Here is a 10637-nt window from a genome sequence, read left to right as displayed (position 1 = left end):
AGCCCACTACGCCTGCGGAATCCCCTGTAACTTTTCCAGGGTTCGACCACGCCCCCATCGCTCGGCTAGGTGGTGATTGGAGCAGCCGTGGGGCCACGCCCCGGAGCCACCGCATCCGATCGCGTCCCGCCCTAGCGGGGGTTGGAGGGATGGGGGCTTCCAACCGGAGGGCCTTCCCCGGGGGACCGAGCCTTGCAATAGAGCTCAGGGGGACCTCCGGGATGTCTATAGGGGTCTTCCCCAACGCCACGTGTCCCAAACCCCTCGGAGCTCCAAAAATAGGTCACTAATCTCACCTGACGCTCGCACAGCCCCCGCCCCATTGTCTTTCACCTCCTCTCCCTACGCTAACCTCTCACCTGCTGGTCGTCCCTCCCACGGCACACTCACCGACCCGAGCGGAGAGGCCAGCGCACACCCACTCCCTCTTAAACGTAGCCACCGCTCTGCCCCGCACCATCCCCGACTCTCAGCTGTGGGGGCATCTCACTTCCTTGGAGCCACCCTTTCCACCTCCTGAGGTTTCTAGACCTTTAACACATCATAGCAACCCTATACTTACAACAGTCCTGTTCCCTTACACAGTACCTTCAAACGGAACAACAGCTCCCATTTTAGAGAAGCGATCCACTGGGGACTCCTCCCCCCAACCGCTTCTGGGTTCCCTACAGCCTTGCTGTTAGGAGAGGCAAAAGGAAACCTCTCAGGACCTAAGACTTGAAAAGCACCCCTCCCCCCAGGGCTAGGTACAAGTTAGGTGAATAGAATTCACTCTTCCAATCTGAGGCATAAGGAGAGGTCACACAGGGTCGCCTCAAGGTTGGGGCAGAATCAAAGAGAAAAACAAAGACTGATAGGATTCTAGAACCTTTCAGCCTGGAGAGGAAAATATGCCCCCTCCCCTTCCATCTCCTGAAGAGTGACAGGTTTTTACTGTTTTCCTTACTCCACTCCACACCTCTTTAGCTGGCTGAAAGCCAGCAATTCAGAGAGCTGTTTCCTGTACATGGAGAGGGCAGATTCCAGCTACTCCTAGAGAATGAAGTTTTCCACATTCTCACCACCCCTTTTCTTCACCAAAACCCCATTATGTCCAAGGGGCGAGGAGCATCCCCTTCATTCCTCCACACTCACTTCTCCCAGCTTTTGAAAAAAAAATTACACTGATTATTTTAAATTTTATTATATGAAAACCATACAATGTAGAAAGTTTTAAAGTTACAGAAAAGTCAGGGGAAAATCACAATGACTGTTCCACTGTCCAAAGATAACCACTATTATTAACATTTTGTCTTTTTCATTTATGTATACAATATACCTATATTTTATCTTTTTGAAGATTTATTTATTCATGAGAGACACAGGGAGAGAGACGCAGAGACTTAGGCAGAGGGAGAAGCAGGCTCCCTATGGGGAGCCCGAAGTGGGACTCGATCCCAGGATCACGAACTGAGCCAAAGGCAGACACTCAACCACTAAGCCACCCAGGCGTCCCAATACACCCATATTTTAAAAACCAAAATTGAGATCACATAACACACTATTTTAATAAACTTTTTAATATTCAAAGAGCATTTTTCTTTCCAGTCAAATGTTTTTCTGCATGACTTTTAATGGCTATGCAGTACTCCACCATCTGGATGGATATACAATGATTTACTTAAGCAATCCCCCATTGCAAATTTTCATTACAGCAGAAAAGAAATGAATTCTCAATCAGACAGTTGCTTCTCATTTTCTCTATTGCAATACTGGGATGACCATCTTGTAACTAAATTGTTAATTATTTTCTTAGGATAAGTCCTCAAATGTAGAATTACTAGGTCAGAGGCGATGGAAACTTTTAGAGTGTTTGAGACATATTACCAAACTGACATCCAGGAAGGCCATAACAATTTGCATGCTGATATGCAATGTATAGGAGTCTTATTTTAGTACTTCTTTGCCAATACTGGGCTTTTCTTTTAAAAAAAATATAATTTGCTAAGGAAAAAATGCTTTCAGCTGTATTTTTCTTTCTTTAAATTTTTTTTTAAATTTTTTATTTATTTATGATAGTCACAGAGAGAGAGAGAGGCAGAGACACAGGCGGAGGGAGAAGCAGGCTCCATGCACCGGGAGCCCGATGTGGGACTCGATCCCGGGTCTCCAGGATCGCGCCCTGGGCCAAAGGCAGGCGCCAAACCACTGCGCCACCCAGGGATCCCTTTCTTTCTTTAATTACCTAATGAAACACATTATTTTTCATGGTTTTATCCATTTGAATTTCTTCTATGCATTTCCTGTGTATGTCCTTTCACAGCTGGTTCTTGCTCCTTGAGGCTGCTTTATATAAAAACTACAGGGTAAAAAAACAAAACAAAACAAAAACAAAAACAAAAACTACAGGGTAGGAAGGTAGTAGTAGGTGGATGAAGGCACAGGATACTTTAATACAGTCTCATATCTCTGAGGGAGGCAGTAAGTAACACTGGAGAGAAACAGTGAATGAAGTAGAAGGCTGGGAGCTTGTCCTTGATGGAGGCTGGTTGTCCTCCCTCCTGGAGTGCTCCTGGCCTTTATGGGTCCCCTCCGTGGGGTGCCCAGACAGGGCCCTGTGTTCTCCAGGCCTGGTCCTTCACTGGTCTTCTGCCTGCCTGTGTTCCCAGGCTGCTCTTCCTCATCTTTGCTTCATGATGGGTGAGGATGGCAGAGCCACATACCCAGGGCTGGAGGGAGACACTGTGGCCAGTGAAGCAGGGAGGGGAAAAAAGGATGGAAGCAATGTCCAGGGACAGAGCAATCTTTGTTGCAGACTATGAGTAGACTCAGTCTACCCACCCCCTCCACCACAGTCCCACACACATCCAGCTCAGGCTGCAGAAGGGTGGGTTCAATGATCTACTCTCCTAAATCTGTTTCTCATAGATAGAGAATAAAACCCAGCTACCTCAACGCCTCTTGTCCCACTACAGGATAGCTTCCTGCAGCTTCTGAATTGGGCCACCTTCAGGCAGGGAGACTGGGCCATGGTTGAACTACACCAGAGCCTGAGCCACAAGAGTTAGACTGCATCGGGAGCTGGGGGTGGTAGGTTTACACTGCTTGATGCAACAAAGGGGGTCACACCCCACAACCCACCTCTCCTGGTTGCTGGAGAGAATTTCCTGCCTGCACAAACTATCCTAGAAAGTAAAGTGAGGGAAGAAACGGAGGAACAGTAGTTGGAACCCCATCAGTGGCTGCAGTCCTGTTTTGGGTGGTAGATGAAGCCAGGGGCCACCTTTGCAGGATGGGACATCACTGTAGAGACTGAGCCTCTCCCTCTAACTCTCCCCCACTACCCTCCTTGGGTTAGAGTGTTCAGGGATGGGGGGAGGAGCAACAGCTTAAGTTTTGTTCCTACCCACAGGGAGAGGAGAGCCCAGGCTCTGAGTAGTCTGCAGAAGTAGGCTTCTGATTCCCTTCTGCATACGTATGTGATTTCCCATCTCACAGGTGGAGAAACTGAGACAAGAGTCTAAGAGTCCAACATATAGGTGATTATCCCTGAATCCAGAGTCTAAGCCAGTATAAGAAAATAAAGGGAAAAGTAAGAGCATGGAGATGACTACTCAGATGGGAGTTTCAGTATGATCTTTTCCCTGAAGAAAAAATTTACTTAGGACCTCCCTGGAAAGGCAGTAGGGAAGAAAAGGAGACAAAGGAGGAGGACCAAGAAAGACATCTGGGTAAAGGGGTAGACAGTTTTCTTTGCTCCTGTTATCTTCGCCATGTCACATCAATGTAGACCAACTAACCTTGAGTGATCACAGTCATCTATTCCCCCATCCAACCAGAGTCTCTAATCTAAAATTGTTCTCTCTTGCTGGGTCAGTCTGGCTGAAGGCTCTGAACAAGGTTCCCTTTTCCAAATGGCATTATTACTCCCGCTGTTCAGACCTTCCCAGCCCCAGTTCTGTCACCTTCCAGATGAAGGGGAAAGCAGCTCCTTCTCCTCTTCCTCCTCCTCCTTGAAGCCAGGGGCAGAGGGCAACAGTTCTTCAACTGGCAGCTTTAGCTGGGTCAGGACATAAAGCTTGCCACTGAAGAACTACTGCGGCTCAGCCAGATGAGGGTGTGGGAGGGACAGGCTCCTAAAAGGAAAGGGAAGAAAAATGGGAAGGATCTGAGCAGGGCCATGTTACAGGGACACTGTCCCACTGGCCATCAAAATCCAGCTCCAACAGATGCTCAACCTGTAACAAAGGCTTCTTGCCTCTGACCTGGGCCCGCAGGAGTGGTTAACTTCAGTAAGAAGCAAGAGGCAGCTCTAAACAGACTTCCTTGCACCTCCTTCCAGAACTGAAGGCTGTAGAGACTCATGCCTGCTCTCACCCCTCCTTGCCCCAGCTATCCATGGAGGGCCCAGCCTCTTCAGCATTCAGAGAGGGCAGGACTTAGAGACCTGGACACACTCCACCAGTTGCCCAGGTACCAGGTGAGAAGTTGTACCTTAGATCCAGAAATGTGAGTTCAGTGATCAGCCCAACTGACCTGTTCCCAGGGAGTTCAGCTGAAGAGTTTGGGGGGCCTACATCTGGCGAAGAGTGAGGAAGGGAAGAGGTCTAGAGTTTGGAAGGTCAGCAGAGGCTCCAGGGACTGTGGGGAGAGGACAGGGGACCAAAGGCTGGAGGGGAGGGAGGTATGGGCAGGGTGGACGGGCAGCTTCCCCAAGACTCTTAAATGCCAGGCATTCCGCTTGCGCATTCCGGGTACATCTGGTATGAATTCCAGGCTGTCTGCCGGCCCCTCCGTGTCTGAACTTTGTTCCAAGTTCCAAGCCCCGCCCCCACAGTTCCAACGCATGAATCAGCAGGAAAAGCCGGGCCCTGCAGCATGGCCTAGGGAGGGGGCTGGGGGCGTGGCAGTCTTGAGGGCCAGAGCTGGGGAGGACGGGTCTCTGCTGACACTCAGTCCAAGGGCATGGCCCATGCCACTGAGAGGCCGAGGCAGTCTTGTCTTGAGACTTCTATACTCAGAGGGTAAGAAAGATTACGGTGGGGGTGGAAGGTTTTCAAATTACAAAAACCCTCTTGGGAGACATGAACTTTGTGGTATCTTCCTTCCCCCAGGTGACCAGTCCAACTCCTTCCCACTCTCCTCTGTCTGAGCCAGCTCTGTTCAGCCCATAGGACTCAACGGCTGCTCAGAGTCTGTGCCAAGCAGGTGCCCTTGGCTGCAGGGCGGGGTGGGCCCAGGGCACTGACCCTCTGACCAGCTGCTCCATCAACCCTTTGGCACCCTGACAATTCCTAGCCCAGTCTGACAGCCAGGATGACAGGCCAAATGAGTTGGAGGCTGGAACTAGGGCCAGAGGGAGGTGGGGGCGATAGCCTAGCGAGAGGCCATAGGGAGGGGCCAAGAGTTGGCCGAGAGGTGGGGAGAGAGGGAGCCCAGTGATGACTAACCCAGGCGCCCCACCCAGCCAGCCGGCTTCCCAGGCGGTCAGGGCCAGGCCTGGGCTAGGGGCCCCACAACCGGACATGCTGGGGGGAGGTGCAGAGGTGACCTTCTCTGGGCCCAAGACGGCCAGTTAGGCTGGGGAGGGGGGGGCGGTTAGAGTTTCCAGGTCCTCCTCCAGCCCGCTTCCCCCACCAACCGCGGTGAAACCCTAACCTTTGGGTTGCATAAGGCCCCCGCACCGCCGCCCCCTACTCCTCTCCCCTCCCCCCTTACATAACATCCCCTGGAGAGAACGAGAGGAGGGGCCGGCCCGCCCAGAGACCCCTTCCCTGCCAGGGCTCTCAACTGGGCCTGATCAACTGCCTGCCAGTCGAGGAAAACTACCTCCCCGCTACCCGCCCGGTCCAAACCCTCCTCAAGCTGGGAAGCTAGTTCCCGTATCCTCTGACCAGGGGGCGCCGAGGTTAGCTGACCCCAGCCCTCTAGCCCCTCGTCTAGCGCCTAGTCACTCCGCCAAACCCTCCGCCACGACTGTCATCCCGGACTCTCTTGAAACCTCCTGCCACACTACTCCAGCCAGTCCAGACCCCTCACCCCAAGAGCTTCCCTGCCCCCGCCGCCCCCTCACCCCTCCCCCGGAAGGGCAGGGTGTGGCCACCAGGACCCTACTTCCCCCCATTACCCCGTTTGCATGGTTCCCTCCAGTGCGGCCGGGACCCCAGCTCACACCCACCTGGTCCTGGGTGCGGGGGGTTGCTGAGGGTAAGGGAGCAAATCAGTGCGTCCATCCCCCACGGCCGGCGGCGCTGTGTCTTCCCTGCGCCCAGCACACACCGGCTCCAGTCTCCGATCAGCTGGCGGCGTCGTGACGCACAAGCCGCGATTGCACCGCCCAGGGCCAATCACCGCCCACTGTTGGGCAGCGTGACCACACCCACTTGGGGGCGCCAGCGCTTCGCCCAGGTCCCGCCTCTCCGGCCGTCTTAGCTCTGATTGGCAAGGAGGCCACCCCCTTGCCCGGTGGAGCTGCGCTAGGCCACGCCCACCATCCCAGGAGCTCGCCAATACATGAAAGGGTGTGGCTGAGCCCTCCGCCTAAGGCCTCTTGCTTTGAAGAGCGCTACGTCAAACCAGAGTCCTAAAGAGCAGAAGGAAGTGAAGGCGTGTGTGTTTGCAGTGCACACTGGTCAATGTAGTTCTCGGTCTGACACCTCGTTCCCAGAATCCAGCGCGCTCTGTGAGTTGGCATTTTTAAACTCATTTCTGAATCCATCCCGGCGAAGTCCTTAAAGGGCTACAGCCCCTCCTTTTGGGAGCCGTGAGTGCTTCTTTTACACTACCCCAAAACGGATTCGCTGGCTTCTGCGCATTGAGGCGATGGCTCTCTAGAGAAAGCTGGAGCAGGCGAAGCAGCAGGAGCGGGAAGAACTGACGGTGGCAATCAGCTTCCAGGGCAGCAGGCTCTTCCACTGGATGAGGACTCCTGTAGGCTTTGGGGAGGGGGAGAACTGCCCCCCTTGCCTAGTGCTAGCTTTCACTAGAGGGATCTAGTCCTCCTCTCCTGGCGGGTGGAGGCTTTTCTAACCAGGAGACTTTTCTCGTAGAGTATGTCTCGTCCCAGTCGTAGACAGATTCTCTCAAGCAGCAACCTCCTAACAAGATTCATAGTACAGTCTTCACCTGAGGGTAGAAGCAAGACTTGTGGACGGAAACTAGGGGATGGGTCGTGCCAAAGTGTCAACTGGTAAGAACCCCAACCTCCGCCTAATACCCCCATTCTGTCCCGCCTCTCAGAAGCCTTTCTCAGACTCAGGCCTACTTAGAAGGGATTGCAAAGGTAGAGACCAATGAGGAGGCTGCCCCTTCTCCAAGGGCCAATCAGTGCCTAGTGGGGGAGGGGAATGGGCAAAACGGAGAGGAACCCAATGACTTGGCAAAAGCTGCCGAACCGCTTATTTAAAGGGGCAAGTCTGGGACCCATAGCAATTTATCATCCCCCGCCCCCGCTCCCCTAAAGACGAACGTGTAGACACGGATCCATGATTCTTCCATAGGCCCCCGATTGAGTGTGAGGGTAACTGAGCCGGAAGGATGAGCCTGGGGTGTGAGATAGTTCCTCTGTATTAAATACGGGCTCCACGAAGTAACCGCCGTGGTTCCTAGGAGCTCCCGAATTCTCAGCCTGTGTTCTGAACATTGTGCCTTTAAGGAAACTTCCTGCCTCCTACCTCGGTAACAGCTGATTGTTGGAAAGTGTGACCTCAGGGGACGAATCAGCTGTTACCACATCCTCCTCCAGGCTTGCCCTCCTCCATCCCCCTATTCCCCCCACCCACCCCAACGCCTCCGCCCCAACCCTCATTGGTTGTGAGGGAAGAAAGGAGATGGAACCCCAAATATGGGGGACCTGCTTGTACTTTCCTCTTTCACTCCAAGACTGTCTCCCTCCCTTCTCCCCCCCCCCCCCTTTCAATCTGCTGGTTTTTCAGAGATTCTGAGCTTGGAACAAGAGTTATTTCCTGTCAGCTCAGACCCACCTTCTCAGGTCTAGAAGGGGGCCTGTATTGGGGAAGTCCAGAACCTTGGCTGGCTGGGTGTATGAGTGCTCCAGGAATGGATGCTGGGGAAGGTCCAGTGAAGCAGCAAACCAAACCAGGAGAAGAGAAATGTCTGTGGAAAGCAAGCCTCCTGGGGTCAGAACCCTGCTCCCCAGGCCATTTGCCCCCCTACTCCCTCCTCATGTTGGCTTATTTCTTCCCAGCCAGGGACCACCTAAGGGCACTCCCTTGGCTTAGCCCATTCGCTCCACTTCTAACTTAGATGCCACCAGGCTCTTTATTTACACTCACCCTCCACAGTAAGGGTGCTAATGTGGAGCTTCCCAGGGGCTGCAGGTGGAATGCACTGATCCCAGGAACCAAGGGCTTTGACTGGAAAGTCCTGCAGGAAGGTAATATTTTACCCCAGCCCTGAGCTGGGAGTCAGGGTCATTACAGGACAAGCTTGTGTGAAGTCCCAGGACTGACTTGGCAAGGCTGGGAGAAACTGAGCAGGGCCTTGGCCAAGCTTGGAAGAAAGACAAACCTCACCAGCTGCCCCCATTATCCATTATCCTTATCTTGGAATTCCCATCCCCTTCTTACCCAAGGCTTTTGGGGTAGGCCCATCTCCATTTTGTTTGGCTAACTCTCCCTCCTTTCACCCTCCCACCCCACAGGGCAAAAATGGCTTTGAGTCCAGGGTTTCTCAATCTCAGCACTATTGACATTTGGCTGATAATTTCTTATTGTGGGGGGTGTTATTTGTAGAATATTTAGCAGCATCCCTGGCCCACTAGATGAAATTAGTAACACCCCTACCCTGCAGTTATAACAACCACCAGTGTCTCTGGACATTACCAGATGTCCCTTGGGGGCCAAAATCTCCCCCAGCTGAGAACTACTGAACTAGACAAACTTGGATTCAAATTCCAGCTCTTACCAGCTGTGAACTTGAAGATACTCAACATCTCTTCACCTCCATTTCCTCATCTGCAAAAGAGAGAATAATAAATTCGCGGTTTATTATAGGGATTAAAAAAGGATTATATTTGAAAACACCTAGCACAGTGTCTGGCCCACTGGCCCACAGTCGGTGCACTAAATGTTAGCTTCCTTCACTTTGCTCTCTGCCAGATCAGCAAGAACTAACCTCACTCAGCATGGGCTGACTGCCTGGGCAGCTGCAGCTTCCCTCCCTGACTATCCAAGCCAGGAAACTCAATATTGAGGTTGGCGAAAGGGAGTGGTTAATTTGGTCCCGGATTCCCCAAAGCCCAATGGTGCTTGGGTTGGGATTCTGGGGGAAATTTGGGAATTGAGCTGTTAAAGAGTATTATATCAAGATGTGGCCTACATTAGATTTAACTGGGGTGCTTGTTAAAAATTCAGATTCCTGGGACCCCTGCATGGCCAGTAGTTGAGCATCTGCCTTTGGCTCAGGGCATGATCCTGGGTCCAGGGATCCAGTCCTGCATTGAGCTCCCTGCGAGGAGCCTGTGTCTCCCTCTGCCTGTGCCTCTGCCTCTCTCTGTGTGTGTCTCTCACAAATAAATAAACAAAATCTAAAAAAAAAAAAAAAAATCAGATTCCTGGGTCTCCCCCCAGACTACTGAATCAAAAGTACATCATAAAGTTTGGCCTTGGGGATGCCTGGGTGGCTCAGCAGTTGAGCGTCTGTCTTCGGCTCAGGGAGTGATCCCTGGATCCTGGATACAGTGCCACATCAGGCTCCCTGCATGGAACCTGCTTCTCCCTCTGTCTGTGTCTCTGCATCTCTTCCTGTGTATTTCTCATGAATAAATAAATAAAATCTTAAAAAAAAAAAAAAAAAGTTTGGCTTCGGATTGGGGAAGGTGTCCGTGTCCAGCATTGTAAAGACATCCTATTCAAGGGAATAAAAGAATCATAAGTTAAGGTTAGTTACTCAAGGTCATTGTTGTAGTACAAGCTGAAACTACTAGAGGGCAGAGCACACATCAACTTGCAGGAAGAAAAAGTAGTGCCTGCTCAGTCTAGGTAAACAGACCAAAGACCAGGTGAACCCAAGTTTAGTGGTACTAAGAAGCAGACACTACCCATTATCAAAACCAGTTCTCTGTCTGCGGGTACTCAGACCAAAGTTGGGGATGGAGATTGTCAAGGGACTCCTAATTTCTCAGGTGAAAAAATAATACTGCATGGCCAAGGAGTACAGTGAACATTAGTTTTAGAATGAAATAGTCTAAGTTTAAATCTTGGCTCTACCACTTCTTACTTATGTGACCTTGAGCAGGTTACCTAAGGAAGTCAGCTTCCTCATTTTAAACAGTTATAAAAATATCTTCTTAAAAGGGTTGTGGTGAGGATTAAACAAAACAGCAAAGTGCTTAGTGGGATGCCTGGCTCCTAATCAGTGCTCCAAGAATGATGGTTGTTAAGTTATTACTGCCCAAGGCCATGTGACCAAGCACATCATGGGCTCCCACTGCTGCTGCTGCTGCTGCTGCTGCTTCTTTTTTTTTTTTTTTAAATAAATTTCCCGCTGCTTCTTCAAGAAAGAAGATACAGATGGAATCCAATCACATCCAGCCATTTGTTTCCCCTGTTTTAAATTCCTGTTATTTTTATTATTTTACATATTTATGATAGTCACAGAGAGAGAGAGAGAAAGAGGCAGAGACACAGGCAGAGGGA

The sequence above is a fragment of the Vulpes lagopus genome, chromosome 12 (assembly GCF_018345385.1).
Source record: "Vulpes lagopus strain Blue_001 chromosome 12, ASM1834538v1, whole genome shotgun sequence".
NCBI lineage: Eukaryota > Metazoa > Chordata > Mammalia > Carnivora > Canidae > Vulpes > Vulpes lagopus.
Note: the sequence above shows the minus strand (reverse complement) of the source record.